Genomic DNA, 25,121 nt, shown 5'->3' with positions numbered 1-25,121 from the left:
GCTCAGTAGGTCCTTAAAATGCAAGTGAATGGAGATGTAATTTTTGAAGCTCCAGAAATCACAGACAGTCAGCATAAACGTCATCGGTATGACTCCAAAGGTTAAATGAATGTATTGTAAAGCGATACAATCACTTTTGGTGTGAAAAAAATATCAATATTTAAGTGCTTTTTAACTATAATCCATCGCTTCCATTAGGCTTCACGAGAGGGTGGAGTTCAAGCGGTCTCTCGTGTGACGTATTCACGTTACCATGATACCGAAGTAATCTCACGTTGTCCACTTGGTTGAAAGCACACAAACGCACCATTGTGAGTAAAGAAACAGATAAATACAGATCTAAACCAAAACCAACCAAGCTTCTGTACAGTGTTCCTCCTACTCACTTGTAAAAAGCACTGCTCTTCCGGCTGTTATGCACGTGCCCCAGTTCTTGCGTGTCTCACGTGCAAACATGATTGCGTCAAACGTGTGTACTGCGGCTGACCGGAAGCATGATTTAGAGTAAAAAAAAAGTGCTTAAATATTGATCTTTTTTGCACCAAAAGTGATCGTATCGCTTTAGAAGACATTAATTTAACCACTGGAGTCATATGGAAGACAATTATGCTGACTGTCTGTGATTTTTGGAGCTTCAAAAGAGAAATGTCCATTTATTTGCATTTAAGGACCCTCTGAGCTAAGATATTTTTCTGTTTTTCTTCAAATGTGTTCTGATGAAGAAAGAAGGTCATTCACAGCTGGGATAACGTGAGGGTGAGTAAATAATTTTTGGGTGAACTATCCCTTTAAGACATGTGTGCCACAGTCTAATTCTTCTAAAGATATCAATATTTAATATCAACATACCTACAGTAAATAAACCTCCTTAAACTAGTCTAAGGTGGTTAGATGGTCCTCATGCCTGGCCTAGATGGTTAGGCTGACATGTTTTGATGAATTTGATAGAGGGGTTTGGGCACTTTCCAGCTGGTCAGGCTGGGAGACCTTCTGACTCACCAGTTAACCAGTGTTACACCAGCTAAAAACAACCCTGGACAGGCTGGGAGAACACCTAGACCAACTTAAACCATCAAAGAACAGCAAACCACCTTAGGCTGGTTTAAGATAATATGTTCAGCAGGGAACATTTAGGTAATTATTGCCTGATAATATTGCCTCCACCCTAGACCTATGGTCATCGTTTTTTTATTTTATTTTTTATTTTTTTATTTATGCTGTTATTGTGAATGTGACACTTTTGATTGTAAAAGCATGATCAATATTTAAGAGCTTGGATGGAAGTCAAGATTTTGAGTGAACAACGACTTACATTTTTGTCTGTTCCTCACACTGTTCCTATCATATAGCTTAAGAAGACTTAGAGAATAATGCACCCAAAAATTATAATTCTCTCATCATTTACTTACCTTTACGACGCCTCAAACTTGTATGACTTTCTTTCTTCTGCAGAACACAGACGAAGACATTATGGAGGTATGATGTGAATACAATGCAAGTCAATGGGGTCCAACAATTCCAAGCAACCAAAAGGACATAAAGGCAGCATAAAGGTAATCCATACGACTCCAGTGGTTTAATCTATGTCTTCTAAATCAATAAGATTGGTTTTCAGTGAGAACAGACTAAAATGGAACTCCTTTTTCAATATAAATCTTGACATCTGCAGTCTCCATGGCACTATCATGATTTGCAGCTCGTTTATACTTCCTCGCGTATGACACATGCATAGTTCGCTGTGCAAGAACCAATCATATCGCTTTAGAAGACATAGATTAAACCACTGGAGTTGTATGGATTGCCTTTATGCTGCTTTGTGTCCTTTTTGTAGCTTAAAAGTTTTGAACCCCATTGACTTGCATTCTATGAACAAACAGACATAATATATACAGACATAACATAATAAAATCCTTGTTTGTTTTCCACATTAGAAAGAAAGTCATATGAGTTTGAGATGGTATGAGGGTGAGTAAATGATGAGAGAATGGTAATTTTTGGGTGAACTGTTCCTTTAATTGTGATTAAATATTTTAAACGATTGATAGACCTAACAATATTATGTACAATGAAAAACGGTTAGAAAAAACAGTGGAATAAATTGACGCTCTTCCCTTGACTCCATCAAAGTGTGTGTGATTATAGGCAGGGCCGTAGCAAGGTATTCTACCCCCACTGACTGAATATTGCTCTGGGCCCCTTTCCTATAAAAAAATACAGTTTAGGATTTTTGTGAGGCCCTTCTGGACCTGTGGGCCCCTAAAACCGTTACCACCTTTCACCCCACTAGCTACGGCCCTGATTATAGGGCGGAGTGTATAGCTGCAGTACCCGCAGGGGGTTTAGGTGTTGGGTTAGTACAGGGTTGGCAGTTCTGGAGCAGGTGTACACACTTACCTGAACTCCTCACTCACAGAAGGAGCTCTTTGTCTCTCTTGCCTCCCCTCCACGTTTCTCTGAGTGAGTCAGCCAAGAAGGTGTGTATTACTGGCACATCCCTATAAAACTGCTAATTTACTCCTGAGAGCAGAAGCTGAGTATAAGTGTTACACAATCACATACACTGAGGACACAGGTCAATGTAGAGTTTTGGGTTGTGGTAAATCAAGCTCAAGGGGGAAATATTTATGAATTCATTTATGTATTATCATGTGTCTTAAGAAGACTGAGAATACAGTGAATGAGTCGTATGGTCTACTTTTATAATGCTTATGTGGTGCTTTTTTTGTTCTTTGATGAGCTTGATAGTCCCTGATCAACATCCAATTAAATTATTTTTTTGGAAGAGTGCGGCTCAGGAATTCTGCTAAAGTTTTTCTTTGGTGTTCCCAAACTGATCTCACAGTGACATCTGAAACAGAATGTTGAGTTTTCTTGAGCTAAAATCGGTCTGTGCTCACCGAAATTCGAAACACTGCCCCCAGTTGCTGAAGCGGTAAGTGTTGTTGGGATTGGCACGTGTGAGCTCCATTTTCCAGATCAAATGCCCACAGAAGGATGTCAAAAGTGAGTTGTAAAGTGTGCTTCTTTTAGCTGTAAATATGTGATACAATGAAAAGGAATGCCTATTTTATCAACTGTACCCCCTAAACCAAACCCTGTGCCCTCCTACACGGACATTGTGTTTTGTCTTCACTATATTCTATGCATAACTTAATTTAATTTAAACTGACTGATCTCAGTTCAGGACACTCTGGGCTACCAAATTCATTAGAGGGTCAAACTTTTGACTTTTTGTCAGTCAAGTGACAAAACAACATGTTTGAGTTTGTCTTGGGAGAAACGGCAACAAAACTACATCTGGTAAGAAACCTCAGTAAGTTTTTACATTGAAACCTGTTTGTATCAAAAGAGTAACATCTCTTGTTTCATCTGATATGGCAGTTTAAAAATTTCAGTGATTTTTCACGAAACAGCACACTGTTAAACATGATGACCTCCGACGAGGACGACTGGACTAATTTACCTTAGAAATCCTATATTCACTGTGCATTATCACATTTAGAATCAATGGGTTCATCCAAAAGATGGAAAATGTTGGTTTCAGAGACACTATATGGAGTTAGGTTGAAAATAAGGTGCATTTCAAACTGTTCTGAGACCAGTGCAGACAGACAGCACACAGAAGGTTAAGTCATTCACTTCATAGCATGCAAGGGAGCAAGGGAGCATCCTATAGCTTTTCTATGTGGCCAAGTGCATTCACACCAAACATCTGGTCAGAAATTCAGTTTCAGGCTGTAGATGATGTTTGGACCACTCAACATGTTTGGCAGACATGGAACAATGATAATCACAAAATAACATAGGCCCGCTGTCCCCATATGTGGACATCAGTTTTTAGGAAATCTACTTGCTCTTATTTTTTTATTATAATTATTGTTACTTTTTTTGCATGTTTATTGGGGCTACTAGTTACAAATCAAAAAGATAAATGAAAAATGCTCACAGCAGTCGTGCTTAGTTCTCAGGAGGTTAAGAGGGAAAGATAACCTCCAAATCATGCTCATCACTTATTATGTGGACACAATTACTTTCTGGATCTAACGCTGGACAAGAACCCGGGTCTCCCATGCTGCTGACGCAACATGATTCTGGTCGTGACACAGGATAAGGTAAAGATATTTAAACTGGTGCAAAAAAGTCTGATGGGAGATGGTGCTTGTCAGTAACTTGGCATGATGGGGCCAATGTCATGGTACTGGAACATTCAGAAGCAACATGCCGACTTCCTTTGTGATCATGTTGCAGTTGGTGTTCCACAGAAAAACCTAAGTCATATTCAATCCATACAAGAGCTGTAAATATAAAGTCAGTCTGTGGGTTTCAGTAAAGAGACAGGAATCCGAGAAATGATGTGTTATATATATTAAACTTCCTGTAATCTACAGTAGCACTAAATGTCTACTCTGGATTATACACTCTCCACCACAAACACACGCAGACATTTTTACACCACACACATATACACCCACACACCCACACACACACACACACACAGCGACAGATCACAAAGGAAGTGCTCTCCATTGTAGTTGTTGGGAATGTACAGAAGTGTTTTCTCTTTGTAACTCACTTCCTCCCAGCTGCTTTAAAAGAGTAGCTTTCAAAGCAACTGTTTTCTAGGTATGCTGCACTTCTCGCTTCAGTTTGCTCTTTCACACACTTTGGATTTACAGTAACTTGTTCATGTTATAGAAATGCTGTGCAGCTCTAATTCACCACATTACAAGGCTCTTTAGATTTTTCACAGAAATCCAGACAAGCATTTTTGCACCAATAACAGTCATAATTTAGTTTTACATTAAACGGTCTGTTTGCTGGTGCTATGCCTTTAAGAATTCTATGTGTAAATGAGCTATGCTATGATTGGCTAATCTATTCACATCAAAATGAGTTATAATAGGTGTGTTAGACTTAATGCAGCTCTGTGCAGACAGACTGGTGTCTGGCTTGATGCAATGCATGCCAGTTAGAAATGTCCAATGGTGCCGCTGCTGTGTAACCCATTATGATCGCACATAAAGTCAGCATGTTGTTTCTGAGAGTTCCAGTACCCTAGATTTGGCCAGCTCACCGTCAAGCGGAATGTCCTACCAGATATTTTAACATCAGGTCCAGCATGTTTACCTTTCGCTGCGGTGCAACTGAAAGTAAGTAACATCAGTAGCGTGGTAGACCCGGGTGCAGAACCTGTATTGAAACCAGGAAGTGATCACTAGGGGTGTGCAGAGAAGCAACTATCTGTATCTGTATTTGTTCATATGCCAAAATGATCTGTATCTGTCTCTGTATTCGGATAGAACTGGATGTGGGTGGGGCTTAAACCAGAAGTGCATCATATCTAATTTTTAAGTGTTACTCTTACATGTATAGTTTCTGTTAATAAAATATGCCGTGTATATGCCTTTTAAAGATAAAAGCCAAATAATAATGTAATAATAATTACTATTATTGTTATTATTATTATAATTATACAATTATTAATTCTTTTTTATTACCAGATGAAGCTGAATTTGTAGGCCACATTAACTGTGGAATATGTGGTTTCTCCAGGTATTTCTGATATTAAAATCTGCATGAAACAGAGTTTTCAATTGTCTGTGTGTTGCAATGAAGGAGGTCACAGGTGCAGGATCTAAATGCAGCTTATTTAATAACAACAAAACAGAATACAAGGCAGGATAAACACAGAAACAGGGCAAGACAGGAAACCAGGAAGTAAAACAAAGATAAACAAACAGGACTGGAACTGGAGCATGAACAGGGGAGAAACATTAACAACCGACAAAGGTGAACAGAAAACAGGGCAATATATACAAAAGGGAATAATTAGGTAAATGTAACACAGGTGAAAACAATAGAGAACAGCTGGTAGCGATCAGGGCAGGGAATCATGGGAATTGTAGTCCAGGGGAAAACAGATGACAGAGGTTAAACACAGGGCAAACAAGGAGGGCAGGAAGGGGAGGCAGGGCCTAAATGGAGCAGGAGAACAAAGAGTCCAGAGCAGATCAAGCTGGTAGCCTGAGGACCCAGGAGATCAGATCAGGCAGATGACCATGAGACCACGGAAACCAGGGCAGATCAGGCAGATTACCAGGGGACCAAGGAAACCAGGGCAGACCAGGCAGATGACCAGGGGACCAAGGAAGCCAGGGCAGATCAGGCAGACGACCAGGGGACCAAGGAAACCAGGGCAGATCAGGCAGATGACCAGGGGACCAAGGGAACCAGGGCAGATCAGGCGGATGATCAGGAGACCCCGAAGACCAGAGCAGAACAGGCAGACGGCCAGGAGACCCCGAAGACCAGAGCAGATCAGGCGGATGGCCATGAGACCAGGGAGACCAGAGCAGATCAGGCAGATGGCCATGAGACCAGGGAGACTAGAGCAGATCAGGTGGACGGCCATGAGACCAGGGAGACCAGAGCAGATCAAACGGATGGCCAGGAGACCCAGGAGACCACCTCAGGATAGGGACTGGATCAGGAGGCCTGTTTGGCAGTCACAGGGCTGAAACAGGGTCAGGAGACCTGGAAGATGACCACAGTCTAGAGACTGGAGCCATGGAAGGCAGAGCCGTAGGAGACTCAAGCCTTAGGAGGCTCGAGGGGTGAAGCCGTGGAAGGCGGAGCCGTAGGTGGCTCAAGGGGCGAAGCTGTGGAAGGCAGAACCATGGTAGGCTCGAGACTAAGAGTCCAGGATGACTGGGAAATGACCTCAGTGGTCACGAACATGAGCAGAGTCTTGGGAGTGACCTCTGTGGTGGTGGGCATGGACAGAGACTTGGGAATGACCTCTGTGGTCGTGGGCATGGACAGAGACTCATGAACGAGCTCTGTGGTCGTGGGCATGCACAGAGACTCAGGAATGACCTCTGTGGTCGTGGGCATGAACAGAGACTCGGGAATGACCTCTGCGGTTGTGAACATGGGCAGTGACTTGGAAACGACCTCCATGGTTGTGTACAAGGGCAGAGATTCGGAGACGACCTCTGTGGTCGTGAACATGGGCAGAGACTTGGAAACGACCTCTGTGGTCGTGTATATGGGCAGAGACTCGGAGACAACCTCTGTGGTCGTGAACATGGGCAGAGACTTGGAAACGAAAGCCTTTCTCCTCCTCCTCCTCCTCCTCCTCTGGGAGGCCGAAATTGGCAGTGCAGGCTCTGGGACGGACGAGGCTGGCAACGCAGGCTCTGGGATGGATGAGGCTGGCAACGCAGGCTCTGGGATGGACGAGGCTGGCAACGCAGGCTCTGGGATGGATGAAGCTTCCAGCTCGTTGGCCGTGGCAGGTATGGGCCTTGACTTGTTGGCCGTGGCAGGCGAGGGCATTGACTCATTGGCCGTGGCAGGCGAGGGTGTTGGCTCGTTGGCCGTGGCAGGCATGGGCTCATGTCATGTTCTGGCTGTGCACATGTGAGGAAGGGTCTTCATGACCCTACGCACCGACATCAGTGGTGGATAATTCAACTTGGAGACAAGGGCCGAGAAGGGCTTCAAGCAGGAAGTCACGGAAGGCAAGGTTATGATGTGGCATGGAACCAAATCATACTTGACTGGGAAATGATGTGGAGCTGTCTCATACTTGACTGGAACATGGCATGGAGCGGATTCAGGCATGGCTGACTCGGAAACCGGGATCGGGATTGATTGAGGAGGATCCGCTGAAGCAAATGTTTCTAATACCAGCGCAACATATTCCTCCCACATGTAATCTCCGGTCACCGGCAACTCCTTCCACTAGTGAGAAATAAGTCCAATCTGATACATGGATTTCAGCGTAGAATCAAAAAAATTCTGTGTATTTGGCCAGGATGCAAAACAGACTTGAGTATTCTTGGACAGGTAAGTTTGCTCAGCTCAGCTGAATAAAGGGAACTGCTAGATCCATTTCGTTTGGTCAGTTGTTCTGTTGCAATGAAGGAGGTCACAGGAGCAGGATCTAAACGCAGCTTCTTTAATAACAATAAAACAGAATACAAGGCAGGATAAACATGGAAACAGGACAAGACAGGCAACCAGGAAGTAAAACAAAAGTAAACAAACAGGACTGGAACCGGAGCATGAACAGGGGAGAAACATTAACAACCGACAAAGGTGAACAGAAAACAGGGCAATATATACATAAGAGAATAATTAGGTAAATTTTACACAGGTGAAAACAATATGGAACAGCGGGTAGCGATCAGGGCAGGGAATCATAGGAATTGTAGTCCAGGGGGAAACAGATGACAGAGGCTAAACACAGGGCAAACAACAGAGAATCGTAACACTGTGCATGTTTAACATAATTATTCTGGAGGCAGTAAGTGTCAAGCAAAATGTGAAATGTCAAGCACACATTTTTCAGTGAATAATAAATACAAATTCAAACATTAAAAGAAATAAAAATGAATCAATATAGCCTACAAACAGATGAAAGTCCGTAAGTCTATCTGGCATTTTTGCAACCTGGTCTCAAGAGACTAGGCAGAATTTTTAGGATAGGACAGCATTATTTAGTTAAATAATAATAGTAATAATAATAATAATCTTAAATTTATATAGTGCCTTTCTAGAGCTCTAGAACACTTAACATTCTCAAATTTAGCACAGTTAATGAAGGAAGAAAAGATGGAGCATGTTTCAGTTTCTTCGTTTTACTTAAGGAGGAATATTCCTAATAGATTTATCCTCTATGGAGCATTTAATCCTTTTTGGAGTATTTTTACTTTTTTTGGAGTAAAGTCTTAACCAGTTAATTACCTTAATCACTGATGTGGATATAAATGTGGTCAACTTTAAGAGATGGATAGACAAGCTCCGACGTGAAATCATCACTTTAGTTCAGGAATTTAACATCACATTGAGGTTTAGACTATAAATAAATACACTGGAATCATCGTGTGATACATTAACACTTTAAGAAGTGGAAAATGTACATTAGGTCGTATCTTAGTTAATGTTATACTTAAGAAGCTCCAGACGCGCACAATTAACAGAGACAGCAATAATAAGTTATTCGGCTTCAGGCACATCCCTAGTGATCACATTCGCATAATCAGTGACGAGTGTGATTCAGAGGTTGCATTTTTCCCTCTAACATTACATTTTTACTCAACTGATGGTTAGGTTTAGGTTTGGGGTTTTGGTTGTAGGGCTTCAGTTTATAAAACATGCATCCCTCTTCACTGTATTACAGTATTTACAGCTGAAAACAACTCACTTCACAACTCGCTTGTGGCACCCCTCTGTGGACATTACACCTGGGAAATGGAGCTCACACATACCCATACGCCCAACAACACTTTCTACTTTGGCCACAGGGGGCAGTGTTTCACATTTGGGTAAGCACAGAGTGATTTCAGCTAAAGAAAATGTCTCGGTTACTGTCGTAACCTCTGTTCCCTGATGGAGGGAACGAGAAGTTGTGTCGATGTAGTGACACTAGAGGTCGCTCTTGAGAGCCCCGAACACCACAGATCTTTGAGAAAAGGCCAATGAGAATTGGAGAGTGGCCACTCCCCCGGACATATGGGTATAAAAGGAGCTGGCTCGCAACCACTCATTTAGGTTTTGTGCTGAGGCGCCGAGACAGGGTCCTGGCCATTTCAGCGGGTAGTACAGCGTTGTGGCAGGGGGACACAACGTCTCGTTCTCTCCATCAGGGAATGGAGCTTACGACAGTAACCGAGACGTTCCCCTTCTATCACTCACTTGACGTTGTGTCGATGTAGTGACACTAGGGGTCCCTATACGAAACGCCACATCTAGCTGAACCGTGTTACATGGACTGCCGGTGCCGGTGCAAGCAAGCTGCTGCATGCGTAGCAGCAGGTGCACTGGTCTGCACATAGCCTCCCCCAATGCCCCAAAAAATGTCATATAGTTCCCCACATCCCTGGGGGGGAGACTTATTTTGTATGGAGGCAGGCCGTGCCAGTTCTCTCTATGTTTTCTCTCCACAGAGTATTCAGTTATTCGTCTGGGGCCATTTTAACGCTCAATATATGTGCCGGGGAAGGTGTTCTACTCCTATCCTATTCTTTCAGGGAGAAAAGACCCCGCGGAGACCACATCCTGCCTGGAGGGGAGGTAACATGTGGCAAGCACATCATGTGGGCTCAGAGCCGCACATGCAAGAGGCATGGTGGTAGGTCCTGCCTGAAAGGGAAGGAGCTCTACAAACACAGCAACCGGGACAGAGAGGGCTCTGTCGAAGGGAGACGCAGGTCTGCCAACAGGGAGACCGTACTGCGTAAAATATATCACAGGGGGTTACCGGAGTAACCGGCACCTGTGGAGCACCTACCTATGTAAGGGCATATTAGCACATGTACTGGTTCCGGCTGTGAATTCCTCTGCTGAATTCTCAAGCCACAGGGCTAGGGAGGAAGGACATCCAGGATTCACGGATTTGTGAACTCGCATGGGAAAAGAAGTGCACATCTTAGCCTCTTTGGAGGGGAAAGGTGCTATATGCAAGCGATACATCCGGCCAGCTGTCCGTATTCCCGAACTTACCTGTTCGTTCCTCACAGACCACGGGACGAAACCGGCTCAACCCGGAGATTGTAAAATCTCACGAAGGTATTGGGTGTCACCCAGCCCGCTGCCCTGCAGATGTCTGCTAGAGAGGTGCCATGGGCCAGTGCCCACGAGGATGCTAGACTCCTTGTGGAGTGTGCTCGTATTCCTGAAGGGGCAGGCACGGCCTGGGCCTGGTATGCCATAGTGATGGCATCCACGATCCAGTGGGCAAGCCTCTGTTTGGAGACAGTGTTCCCTTTCCGCTGTCCGCCAAAGCAGACAAAGAGCTGCTCAGAGTGTCTAAAGCTCTGTGTGCGTTCCAAGTAGATGCGCAAAATATGCACTAGACACAGCAACAACACCCCCTCCTTCTGGGGCAGCGCTTGCAGGTTCACCACCTGATCCCTGAAGGGGGTTGTGGGAACCTTGGGCACATAGCCCGGCCGGGGTCTCAGGATTATGTGAGAGTCACCCGGACCGAACTCCAGGCAGAGAACGCTGACAGAGAACGCTTGCAGGTCCCAGACCCTCTTGTTGGAGGTGAGTGCAATCAGGAGGGCCGTCTTCAAGGAGAGGGCTTTCAACTCGACTGACTCTAGCAGTTCAAAGGGGGCTCCGCAAAGGCCCAGGAGGACCATGGAGAGATCCCATGAGGGGAACAGGCGTGGCCTAGGAGCATTCAGCCTCCGGGCGCCTCTCAGGAACCTGATGATCAGGTCCTGCTTCCCTAAGGACTTACCATCCACTGTATCGTGGTGTGCCGCCATGGCGGCCACATAAACCTTCTAGGTGGAGGGGGACAGCCATTCCTCCAGCCTCTCCTGGAGGAAGGAAAGCACTGACCCGACTGCGCATCTCTAAGGGTCTTCAGCTCGGGAAGAACACCAATTCCTGAACCGACACCACTTCAGGGAATAAAGCTGCCTCGTGGAGGGAGCTCTGGCATGAGTGATTGTGTCTACCACTGCTGGTGGTAGGCCACTTAGGTCTTCCACATCCCATCCAAGGGCCAGATGTGGAGGTTCCAGAGGTCTGGGTGTGGGTGCCAGATGGTGCCCCATCCCTGAGAAAGAAGGTCCTTCCTCAGGGGAATTCGCCAGGGAAGGGCTGTCATGAGGAGCGTGATGTCTGGGTGGGCCAATACGGGGCCATGAGGGTGACTGCTTCTCAAACGCATACTTGCACAGCCCCTGGGGCATCTGGGCCGAGGGGGGCCCCTGTCAGATAATACCAGAGTGGGCAGTGGGAGGTTTCTCGGGAGGCAAATAGGTCTACTTGAGCAAGTGGCGTGATGGCCACGCGATGTGTGCCGTGGCACCATGCCCATCTCGGGACTCGAGTCTGAAGCCAGTGCTGAAGCGATCTCATATGCATCGACCCTAGTGGCGTGACCAGTGCCGAGGATGCCATATGCCCCAGGAACCTCTGAAAGTGTTTCAGTGGAACCGCTGTTCTCTGCTTGAACGACTTCAGGCAGTTCAGCACTGACCGCGTGCACTCGCTCGTGAGGCGCGCTATCATCGAGACTGAGTCTGACTCCATGCCGAGAAAAGAGATGCTCTGAACTGGGGAGAGCTTGCTCTTTTCCCAGTTGACCCGAAGCCCTAGCCGACTGAGGTACCTGAGCAGGAGGTCCCTGTGTGCACATAGCAACTCTTGAGAGTGAGCTATAATCAGCCAGTCGTCAATGTAGTTGAGTATGCGGACACTCACTTCCCTTAACGGGGCAAAAGCTGCCTCTGTGTCTTTCATGAAGATGCGAGGTGACAGGGACAGGCCGAAGGGGAGGACCTTGTACTGATTCTCCCGGCCGTCGAAAGCAAACCGTAGGAAGAGTCTGTGTCGAGGTAGAACCGACACTTGAAAGTACACGTCCTTCAGGTCTACCGCCGCGAACCAATCTTGATGCCGGACACACGCCAAAATGTGCTTTGGCGTCAGCATCTTGAACGGGAGTCTGTGCAAGGCCCGGTTCAGAACTCGCAGGTCCAAGATTGGCCGCAACCCACATCAATGAAGTAAGGGCTTTAAAACCCTTTCTTCATCTCGGCTGGAGGGACAGGCTCTATCGTGCCCTTGCGCAGAAGGGTCGGGATCTCCGTACGCAAGGTTGCAGTGTTCTCGTCCTTCACCGAAGTGAAGCGGACGCCGCTGAACCGGGGCGGGCGCCTGGCGAACTGAATTGCGTAGCCGAGTCGGAGGGTCCTGGCCAACCACCACGACAGGTTGGAAAGCGCTAGCCACACGTCCACGCTTCGGGCAAGGGGCACTAAGGGGACGATCGCGTTTAATGTACCTGTGGGTGGGGCCTCATGGCAGGAGGGAGCAGAGGACTTTTTGACCATCCTCGTAGTCCGTCACAACCACCTGGCTGTGGGTGTGAGTCTGGTGCAACCGGACGTGAAGGCGGGGGGCCCGCGTTCGCGGCATCTAAGTCGCAGGTGCTCAGTGCCCGGTTGCTGTGATAACGGCGGTCGTAAACACTGGCTATGTGACCCAGGGAGTGAGGAAACTGCTCTTTTGAGAATGTGGGCGAATATAAAAGAAAAGGAAACCAAGGATTTACCTCCTGGCCCTCCACCGGGGGATGGAGTGGTCTGGATACCAGCTCCGGGTTTGCAGCAGACATCTCGCTCCCTGGGTCGTCCATCTCAGGGGCACTTAGGAGCCTACTGGGTCCTCGTGCCGGCCTGTGAGGCGGGGGGTATCAGCTTCCTCTGGGGGGCTCTATGCTGGTGCCGAGAACTGGGCTTGGGCTGAGGTGGAGCCGCCTGGGCTTTCGCCGCCGGAGGGGGATGCCCTCGGCGAGCAGACAGGATACGGGATCTTGAGCCGTGCCGGGGAAAGATGTGTTTTATTGCCTCCGTCTGCTTCCTCACCGCCGAGAACTGCTGGGCGAAGTCCTTGACGTGTCGCCGAATAGGCCGATCTGGGAGATTGGGGCTTTGAGAGAGAGCAAACCTTGTCCGCGTCCCTCATCTCGACCAGATTCAGCCACAGGTGGCATTCCACAGGTGGACGCGCCATGACCTTCATCGCCCGGAGGGTGAGGTCGGTCGCCAAAGGCAGCTCCTGCATCACATCGGGATCAGGACTACCCACGTGCAGTTCCTTTAGTGCCTTGGCCTGGTATACTTGCAGGAGGGCCATGGCATGCAGGGCAGAGGCGGCCTGACCAGCGGCGCTGTAGACTTTGGCCGTCAGAGATAACGTCGTCCTACAGGCCTTGGAAGGGTGTGCCGGGCAATCATGCCATGTGACTGTGCTTTGCGGGCACAGGTGCACTGCAACCGCCTTATCCACCTGAGAGACCTCCGTATACCCGTGGGCCGCCCTGCCAGCAAGGGTAGTGAGAGCGGACGAGCTGGGAGGTTGGTTTTGGGCAGAAAAAGGTGCCCTCCACAACCTCGTCAGCTCGTTGTGCACTTCCAGGAAGAAAGGGACCGGAGGGGGGGGCGTGGCTGTGAGCGACGTCCTGAACCCAGGAACCAATCATCTAACCAATCAAATTACCAGAACACAACATAATACTTATCTTATATATAATGTTTATTAAAGAGCAATTAAAAATGATTTTAAAACAACACTGACTCTTTTGTTGGTATTAAAATAATATAGGCTTTCTTCTTTTTAACACAGGCACTGTATTGACATATTAACATATTAAGTGTTTCTGGTTATTAATAACACTGTAACATTGGAACATCTGTTTCTCTGACAATTTTTACATCTAATGTAATCACAATACAGTTGCATACTATGGGAAGCATAAAGTATCCGACTTGACTGCTCTCTTTTCAACTCCTCCTATAACTGGAACCAGCAAGGTGAGGAGCAGTTAAAGTCGAACACACCTAAAGGCCAGAATATGTGTACTTTTTTTTACATATTCTGTGCCGATTGTGAAATGGATTTAAACATGGTAAAATTTGTATTATATGTATTAGTAATAGTATTAAATATAATAGAGCATACTACACTTACTACTAGCTGAAAGCATACACTTTTTTTTTTTTTTTTTTTTGTTCTTTTTGAATAGCCAGTAGTCTTCAGGGTACTGTAGTATCTATGAATCATGATTTTCTACTTGCATTTGTCAGACAATGGCAGGTGATATTAGGGGGAGGGACAGTCTCATTTTATAGAGCATCTTATTGGACAAACATTTGTATAAACCACTCTGCATAAGATGAGTCATCAATATTTTTTGGTCTGATTTCCCAAAAGAGAATGACTGTAAAGTATTTAAGATTAAAGATTTTGAAGCTAATCAATTTTGTCAACTTAATGTAGAAGCCTAGACTACAAATATAGACATGAAATAAAAGCCACACGACTCAAATTTCAGTTTAATGGGGTCTTTATACTAATGTCTGTATTTTTAGTGTTTTGTTAGTATCAGCCTTTTATTTGTTTATTATAATTTTTTATTAGTAGGGCTGTCAATGGTGTAACATTTCTAATCAAATTAATTAGATGGGATGCAGATTCATTGAATTAATCGCAATTAATCGCATATATTTATTTTAGCTAAGAAAGCCCCCCAAATAACAACAGCTAATTCAATATATAGTCATTTAAAAAATGGCTGTAGAAGTCGATGTATTCAAAACATAGTGTATTTCCATATCATTGAACATAAGCCAATCACTGGCCAACAATCCACAGCAATTCATTTTGCAATCGAGTTTGTCAAATCTCAAAATGTTCTCACAAGCCGCATTCTTGCATTTGTATGCATTATTTTTGTTGGTCTATGTACATCGGCATCAGTTGAACCCTTTTGGGGGGTCTCGTTGAAGTTGCTTCGCATTCACTGGTTTTCAGAATCTTGCACCAAAATGGCGTGTTTTTAGGACGCTGTGTCAAGTTAAATGTAGTTTGAAAAAAAAACAAAAAAAACAAACACACATCTCAAGACACCTGTATTCTGTTGATCATAGTACAGCTGTCTTCAAAACAGGCGTCGGTTTGTTAAATGGACAGTTGTGCGTTGCGCTGACTGCCCCATGCTGACTGAGCCTCGCAAAAACATGAAGGTTCTATTTTAAAGAGTTACTTCATCCAAAACTAAAAAAAAATAAAAATAAAATCTTGTTTCATTTACTCACCCTCATGCCATCCCAGATGTGTGACTTTCTTTCTTCTGCTGAACACAAATGACATTTTTTAGAAGAATATTTCAGCTCTGTAGGTCCATACAATGCAAGTGAATGGCTGCCAGAAATTTGAAGCTCCAAAAAGCACATAAATGGAGCATAAAAGCAATCCATACAACTCCAGGGGTTAAATCCATGTCTTCAGATTGGTGTGGGTGAGAAACAGATCAATATTTAAGTCCTTTTTTACTATGAATCTCCACTTTCACTTCAACATTCTTCTTTTGTTTTTTGGTGATTCACAATCTTCATGCATATGAGATTTTTAGTAAAAAAAGGACTTAAATATTGATCTGTTTCTCACCCAGACCTATCATATCACTTCTGAGAATTCACTCCTGAGATTAATTTTATGTTGCCTTTATGTGCTTTTTGGAACTTCAAAGTTCTGGGCACCATTCACTTGCATTGTATGGACCTACAGCACTGAGATATTCTTCTAAAAATCTTTATTTGTGTTCTGCAGAAGAAAGAAAGTCACACATCTGGGATGGAATTTTTGGGTGAACTATTCCTTAAAGCCTGAATCAAATAAAAAATTCCTTATCACAGAACCCTAACCCTAACCCTATGTAATCAGTTGAACTGAATTAACATGATACAAGTTAAAAATCTTCATAAGAAAGACAACAGCTGAGGCTCATATTGTGTTTATCTTTCTGTTCTTGTAGTCTCATAGATCTCATTTTCTGTCTTTGTCCACTTGGGGTTAATAACAAAAGTGTCTTGCACAGCACCTCTGCTCTCAGTAAAACCATCGCTCTCCCCTTCTTTTAATTTGATGGTTTTGTAACAGAATTTGAAAGCAATTGGTGCTCAATTCCTTTGTCAGTAGACAAGAGGACACACCTGTGGTCACTTTTTAATTTGCTGAAGTGCTGACTGTTTATTGCAGTGGGAGACTTTGATATACTGAGTTGATGCAAATCATATTAATAACTCTACAAACACAGTCAAACGTCCCCCACTGACCGATGTCCATCTAATCCACGCTGTAGCAAGAGAATTGAGCTGCGAAACAAATTATTAGTGGGTGACGTCTGGCTGTAGGGCTGTAAAGTCCCTCCTTTCTGTGAATGTGTAGGGGGTGAGGAGAGAGACCGAGATAGTTTAATTAAAGCTGTCTGATGAGAGCTGTCTGGGAGACTAACTGTCCTCACCATAAAGACAGCACATAGACCCTTTTTTTTTATACTTTAAAAGAGTAGTTCCAAATATGAAAATGATGTCATTATTTACATACCCCCTTGTTGTCCCATTTGACTTTCTTCCTGCCATGGAACACCAAAGGAGAAATGTTGAAGAATGTTGACACTGCTCTATTCCATTCAACAAAAGCATTTAGAGACCACAGACTGTGAAGGTCCAAAAGGACAAAAAGCACTAGAAAAAAAATTTCATACCACTTGTGTAGTATTTGTACTCTGTGTACTGGGTCTTTCCCGGTGGGCCGTTAGCAGGCCGATGCATATTGTGATGTTAAAAATAAACAAATAAATAAATAATAGCCATTTAAACAAATACATTTCCTTTAAAATATGATATCATTGATGTACAGTATATTTAATTTTGAAAACAAACAAACAAACAAACAAACAAACAAACAAATTCCAGAATGCTTCACATGCCCATATTTGTCACTGGATTATAAAGCATCAAAGAAAGAGAAAGGAGCCGTTCACACAGAACACACCCGTGCACTATAAAAAAACAATAAAAACTGCACTGTGCCATAAGGCCTAAATAGCAGCAGTTCCTTATCTGTCACTCATTTGACGTTATGTGGATGTAGTGACACTAGGGGTCACTCTTGGGAGCCCGAAACACCTCTGCTTTTTTTTAAAAAGGCCAATGTGAATTGGTAAGTGGAATTTGCATGCCACTTCCCCGGACATACGGGTATAAAAGGAGCTGGTATGCAACCACTCATTCAGATTTTCTCTTTGGAGCCGAGAGGTTGTGTTCAGTGCACTGAATTACATTTCCCTCCAAAGACGCACCTCAAAACTGCTGGATTTACGGCGCTTTTCAGCAGCTTCTTCCCCTCTTCACTCGTGGAGTGCAGAGAACGCACCTGGGTGCTTCGGCAGAGCGAAAAATGAGAGTATATTCTAAAAGAATATATTTTCATTCACAAAAAGAGCGGCACACACGGAATGTCCTTTTAAAGATGCCTTTCCGTTTGTGTGTTATTCCTGGTTGCGGTCGTTATCTCTCCACTTCTGATGGCCACGATCGCTGTCTTACGTGTCAGGGCGCTGCCCATACGGAGACATCTCTTCGTGGCCGACGTGGAATTGATGGACATGCTTTCCCATGTGGCCGCGAGCGTCGGGCTAGAACGGAACCCTCCACTCTCCCCTGAACCCTCACGGCTCGACGATTGGTTCCTGGGCTCGGGGCACCGCCCACGGCCATGCCCCACCCCGGTTCCTTTGTTTCCAGAAGTGCATGAGAAGGGTGAAGGGTGAGAACACCACTACCTTGCGTGTGGAGATCGCGACCCTTCTGCGCAAGGGTGCGATAGAGCCTGTCCCTCCAGCCAAGATGCAGAAAGGATTCTACAGCCCTTACTTCATTGTACCAAAGAAAGGTGGTGGGTTGCGACCAATCCTGGACCTGCGAGTACTGAACCGGGCTTTGCACAGACTCCTGTTCAAGATGCTGACGCAAAAACGCATTCTAGTGAGTGTCCGGCATCAAGATTGGTTCGTGGTGGTAGACCTGAAGAACACATACTTCCATGTCTTGGTCTTACCTCGACACAGACCCTTCCTGCGGTTTGCCTTCGAAGGCCAGGCGTACCAGTACAAGGTCCTCCCTTTTGGCCTGTCCTTGTCCCCTCGCGTCTTCACAAAGGTTGCAGAGGCAGCCCTTGCTGCAGTATGGGAAGTGGGCATCCGCATCCTCAACTATCTTGATGACTGGCTAATCCTAGCTTACTCTTGATAGTTGCTGTGTGCACACAGGGACATCGTGCTCCGGCACCTTAGCCGACTGGGGCTTCAGGTCAACTGGGAAAAGAGCAAGCTCTCCCCAGTTCAGAGCATCTCTTTTCTCGGTTTAGAGTTGGACTCAGTCTCGATTACGTCGCGCCTCATGAACGAGTGCGCACAGTCGGTGCTGAACTGTCTGAAGTGTTCAGATGGAGAACAGTGGTTCCACTGAAACTTTTTCAGAGGCTCCTGGGGCATATGGCATCCTCAGCGGCAGCCACACTGCTCGGGTTGATGGATATGAGACTGCTTCAGCACTGGCTTCAGACTCGAGTCCCGAGATGGATATGGCACTGCGGGACACATCGCATGGCTATCACGGCAACCTGTCGCCGCCTCTTTAGTCCTTGGACCGACCTTGCATTTCTACGGGCAGGGGTTCCCCTAGAGCAAGTCTCCAGGTGCATCGTGGTTACAACAGACGCCTCCAAGATGGGTTGGGGTGCCGTATGCAACGGGCACACAGCCGCTGGCTCCTGGACTGGCTCACGGCTGCGTTGGCACATCAACTGCCGGCAGTACTGCTCGCCCTGTGGAGGTTCCGGCCATTGATCCAGGGCAAGCACGTATTGCATGTCACAACTCACCCACCATTTCCTCCTCTGGAGTCATCAGTGCCTCAAGTCACTACGAGCCACTCACATCCCGGGTGACCTCAACACCGCAGCGGACGCGCTGTCACGACATGTTACCCTCAGGGGAGAGTGATTTGTAGTTGATTTGGTCGAGCACAGGTAGACCTGTTTGCTTCCTGGGAATCCTCCCACTACCCGCTTTGGTTCACCCTGACAGAGGCACCCCTTGGTATAGATGCGCTGGCACACAGCTGGCCCCCTGGACTACGCAAATATGCGTTTCCCCCAGTGAGCCTACTTGCACAGACCCTGTGCAAGGTCAGGGAGGACGAGGATCAGATCGTCCTAGTAGCACCCTACTGGCCCACCCAGACATGGTTCTCGGATCTCACGCTCCTCGCGACAGCCCCCCCCCCCCGGCGAATTCCCCTGAGGAAGGACCTTCTTTCTCAGGGACGGGGCATCATCTGGCACCCGCGACCAGACCTCTGGAATCTCCACGTCTGGCCCTTGGACGGGACGTGGAAGACCTAATTGGCCTTCCACCCATGGTGGTAGACACGATCACTCAGGCTAAGGCTTCCTCTATGAGGTGCCTGTATGCCTTGAAGTGGCGTCTGTTCGCTAAGTGGTGTTCTTCCTGACGCGAAGACCCCCAGAGATGCGCAGTCGCATCGGTGCTTTCCTTCCTGCAGGAGAGGCTGGAGGCTGTCCCCCTCCACCTTTAAGGTGTATGTAGCCGCTATTTCGGCTCATCACGATGCAGTAGATGGTAAGTACTTGGGGAGCATGACTTGATCATCAGGATCCTGAGAGGTGCTAGGAGGTTGAATCCCTCCAGACCATGCCTCGTCCCCTCATGGGACCTCTCTGTAGTCCTTTGGGGTCTACGGGGAGCTCCCTTTGAGCCCTTGGAGTCAGCTGACCTTAAGGCACTCTCTTTGAAGACTGCCCTCCTGACTGTGCTCACTTCCATCAAGAGGGTAGGGGACCTGCAGGCATTCTCTGTCAGCGAATCGTGTCTGGAGTTCGGTCCGGGTTACTCTCATGTGATCTATGTATCTATGGGCTATGTGCCCAAGGTTCCCATGATCCCTTTTAGGGATCAGGTGGTGAACTTGCAAGCACTACCCCAGGAGGAGGAAGACCCAGCCTTGGCTTTGCTGTGTCCGGTGCGAGCTTTAGGCATCTATTTGGATCGTACGCAGAGCTTTAGAAGCTCCGAGCAGCTCTTAGTCTGCTTTGGCGGAGAGTGGAAAGGAAGCACTGTCTCCAAACAGAGGATCGCCCACTGGGTCATTGACGCCATCGCGATGGCATATCAGGCTCAGGATGTGCCACCCCCTGCGGGGTTACGAGCCCACTCTACCAGGAGTGTGGCGGCCTCCTGGGCCCTGGCTAGTGGTGCCTCTTTAGCAGACATCTGCAGAGCAGCGGGCTGGGCAGCACCCAACACTTTCGCAAGGTTCTACAATCTCGGGGTTGAGCCGGTCTCGTCCCGTGTATTGGCAGGCATGAGCAAGTAAGTTCCGGGACAGCTGGCCGGGTGTACTGCTTGCGCATAGCGCCTTTCCCCTCCCTTGAGGTGAAGACGTGTGCTCTTGACTCCCAGTCATGTTCACAGACTGTGATCCCTGGATGACTTTCCTCCTTAGCCCTCTGGCAGTTGAGTTTGCGGAGAAACTCGCTGCCGGCCCAGTACATGCGCTATTGAGGCCCTGTACTGAGGTAAGTGCTCCACATGTGCTGGTTCCCCGAAGGCAACCCCATGTGATATCTTCCACAAAATCGTTTCCCTGTCGATAAACTGCATCTTCCTTGGGCAGAGGCCCCTCTGCCCCCGGTCGCCATGCTTTGTAGAAACTCCTCCCCCTTCGGGTAGGACCTACCATGGGACCTCTCCACATGACATACTTCCGACAAGACTCGGTAAGACCATGTGACGTATTCCACTCAAAATACCCCCCTCCTTTTGGGTGGGGTGTGGACTCCGCGGTGTCTTCCCCTTGGGAGAGAAACCCCCCAACATAGACACTTATGGTTCCCAGTCAGTTAACAAATTCCACTCTTTTTGGGGAGAAAAAAGAGGAAAAGAGGCCTCAGCTGGGCTTGCCTGTCCCTATTGTTGGGCAGTCGACTTGTTCCTGAAGGACCATTCGATGCTCATAAGAGCGTTGGGGGAGGTTACGTGACAGCCTGGTGCGCTGGCTACGAGGCACACAGTGGTCTGCCTGTCACGCACCACCAGTTCACGTAACACAGTTCAGATAGTTGTGGCGTTTTGTACAGGGACCCCTAGTGTCACTACATCGACACAACGTTGAGTGAGTGATAGATAGGGAACATCATGGTTACTTTCGTAACCTCCGTTCCCTGATGGAGGGAATGAGACGTTGTGTCCCTCTTGCCACAACACTGAACTACCCGCTGAAATGGCCAGGACCTGGTCTCAGCTCCTCAGCACAAAACCTGAATGAGTGGTTGCATACCAGCTCCTTTTATACCCGTATGTCCGGAGGAGTGGCATGCAAATTCCACTTGCCAATTCCCATTGGCCTTTTTTAAAAAAAGCAGAGGTGTTTGGGGCTCCCAAGAGTGACCCCTAGTGTCACTACATCGACACAACGTCTCATTCCCTCCATCAGGGAATGGAGGTTACAAAAGTAACCATGACGCTGGTGTTATATAATGGGAAATGCTTTGAACCATACAATGCAGATTTTTCGGTCTTTACTTAAATTAATGAAGTTTTCTTTCTATATAAAAATGTGTGAAAAAAATTATTTCAGATGTTGCTAATCATAAACTTTTTTGTTTACTACTTACTAATTACTACTGAATAACTGAACACATTTCCGTTATTGCTATTAGCCTATTTGCCATCCAGCTGCATTTAGATAAACACCCGAGAGTAAATGAGGTTGTGTGATGTGTATTATAACAATTTAACCGAGTCATCAATTACATCAGTCAGTATCTTTTCTATTTATGTGCAGCGTAGCCTATGAAAAAAAAAAACCTATACAAACAACATATAAATAAATAAATACAGTTATTGTAATAATAATAATAATAGATATATTATATGGTGAAACCTATGTTCAGAGGGCCACAAGAATCCTGAAATTTCTGGTAAAATTCTGGTCTCCCAATCTGACCCTGTACTGACGTAATACAGCATCTAAAACATTTCATTTTATTTATGAACATTTTTAGAGACAAACAAATGTTTACAAATCCTTATTAAACTCATGAATAGTAAAACTTTTGATCGGTTGATTTTAATGTATTTGTAATCAATAGGATGAATTAAATGTTCAATGCCATTATAGGTATGAATTTAAATGTTCATATGCACATATACATATATATATATATATATGCATATATATATATATATATATAATTTTTTATTGCATTTTTTGGCATTAAGAGGGTTAACATCAAAAATACAGTACAAAAAATATATAATGTAACAATAATGTTCTGTATAATTGTAACAGAACACAAACTTAAAGGTTCAATGTCATAACATTTTTTTTTTTTTTTTTTTTTTTTTTTTAATCATTACTTATAATTGCATTTTTTTTTTTTGGCAATAAAGGGATAGTTCACCCAAAAATAAATAAAATAAATAAATAAATCTTCTCATCATTTACACACCCTCATGCCATCCCAGATGACTTTCTTTCTTCTGCAGAACACATATGAAGATTTTTAGAAGAATATCTCAGCTCTGTAGATCCATACAATACAGTTAGAACAGATACACTGAATTATGTCTTGGTTAACATTAAACAAAATCTGACAGGATATATTTGCCAGTATTTCTCCCTCACCCATACTTTTGCACTGTTCTTAACAATACATTAATAATAAGTATCAAAATCAGATAAATTATCCATTGCACTTTCCCCCTAAGAACTTAATAACATTTTCAAATAATTTGGTATTCATGTGTACAATTTGGATTTTTTTAACAAAGAAAGAAAAAAAAATGTTGTCCCAATTACAGTTGTCATTTCAACATGAACACATTTCAGAGAACAATTATTCTAGTTTCAACTGAAGATAAGATAGAAATGAGAAGTCACACTAAAGTTTCGACAGTAGGTGTCCCATGTACCGGAATATGGGCCGTTCGCCGGGGGGAGTGGTCATTTCTCCTCCTCTATTCCTGCTTCCGTGAAAACCATCGACAGACAGTCAGATGGCAAAATTAGGGAACCCTTATGACTAGTTTTTGATATGCAAGGTAATGTGATTTTCTTGTGGGTCTTACCTTTAAATGCTTCTTTAAATTACATGTCGGGTCCTTGGAAAATCACCGCATCTCCACAACTGGAAGGTAGCCTCTAAATTGCACTGATCTGTAATTTTGTTTCCTTTTTCTCTTTTGAAGTGACAAGAATGTTGGAATTTCCACAAAAATTATAATATTTCTCCAGTGGCCATTGCAATGAAACTGCCCTTAATGGTTTGACATAATTTGCCTCGAGAGCGCAGTGTTGGTCAAGAATACGATCAAAGAACTTATTTCAAATCAACAATAAAATTGGATAATATTGGAATCATAAATTGTGCTTCTTTACCTCATATTACGCTAAAAAACGCAATTTTTCCGTCCTGTATAGCTAATGTGTGTTAGCGAGTTGATTGGCAGGCGATGTCTGTTTCTAAAAGGTGACTGGCTCTTTCACCTGTAAGGCGGGACTTCCTTTCTACATCCGTTGACCGTTGGGTGCTAGAGTTTCTTGGTTGGGCTTTCCAATTTCTCCCATTCATTTAAATAGAAGTGGCCCATCTCTGCTAAATAATCTCTGGCTATTGCACAAGATTCTGGAAAAAGTGTAATATGTAGGTGGGTCTGTAACATAAGCGTTAAAATATATAGTTTTTCGAAGATGCGTTAGAGCAAAAGTGTGTCGACATCATAAAATAGCAGGTTCTGAGTAACAGAGATAAAAATAAGCATTTATAAAGTCATAATCATCTATTAAAGTCATGATTTGACTGAAAGTGAATAAAACACACAGTTGTTGTAGCTCCTCTAGTGTTCATTTCACCTGGCAACTGAAGGGAACTGTACCTGGAGACACATAAAACAAGTTTAGCATACATGCATATAGAGTCACATTTTCACTGTGAGACCAGGTTGGTTTACTTTCCGTCACTCTCCAATGCGCGTTCATGAGAGGATCGAGTTCAGGCAGCCTCTCGCGTGACGGAAACACGTTGGCATGTTCACGTGAGAACTGACAAGTGAGCGATACAACAGGAAGTGCAGCACGGTTTGTTTACAACAGAACGCGATGGGAGAAAGGTGCCTCAGGTTGTTCCTGGCAGGGTAATCATCCTTACAGGCTCCATATGGTTATGATTAGGGTGGGGAGTCTGCTGCCTGCCAGGAAAAAATCTTAAAATGGTTTTGCTTTCAGTTGAACACACCAACGCATGACCTCGGTCCTCTCATGAACGTGCATTGGAAAGCGACTGGAAGTAAACAATTATAGTGAAAAGGACTTAAATATTGAACAGTTTCTCACCCAAAGCGATCATATATGATAAGAGAATTTACATTTTTGGATGAACTAATACTTTAACAGGGTTCAAGAAAATCACATTCATGCAAACATTTTACACACCCGACATAAACATCTAAACATGATAGCCTTTCAAGCCTAAGCTAAGTAACATTAATTTACATTTTATTTTGTTCGCCGTGGAACAAAGAATATGCTGCAGTTTAAAAAAAAAAAAAAAAAAGACTATAAAATACATGACAAAAGCACCATAAAAGTAATAAATTATATTTGTGTGCAATAATCCAAGTCTTCAGAAGTCATATGATAGCTGTGTGTGAGGAATAGACCCAA

Source organism: Myxocyprinus asiaticus, chromosome 26, assembly GCF_019703515.2.
Source record: "Myxocyprinus asiaticus isolate MX2 ecotype Aquarium Trade chromosome 26, UBuf_Myxa_2, whole genome shotgun sequence".
Taxonomy (NCBI): Eukaryota; Metazoa; Chordata; class Actinopteri; order Cypriniformes; family Catostomidae; genus Myxocyprinus; species Myxocyprinus asiaticus.
Note: the sequence above shows the minus strand (reverse complement) of the source record.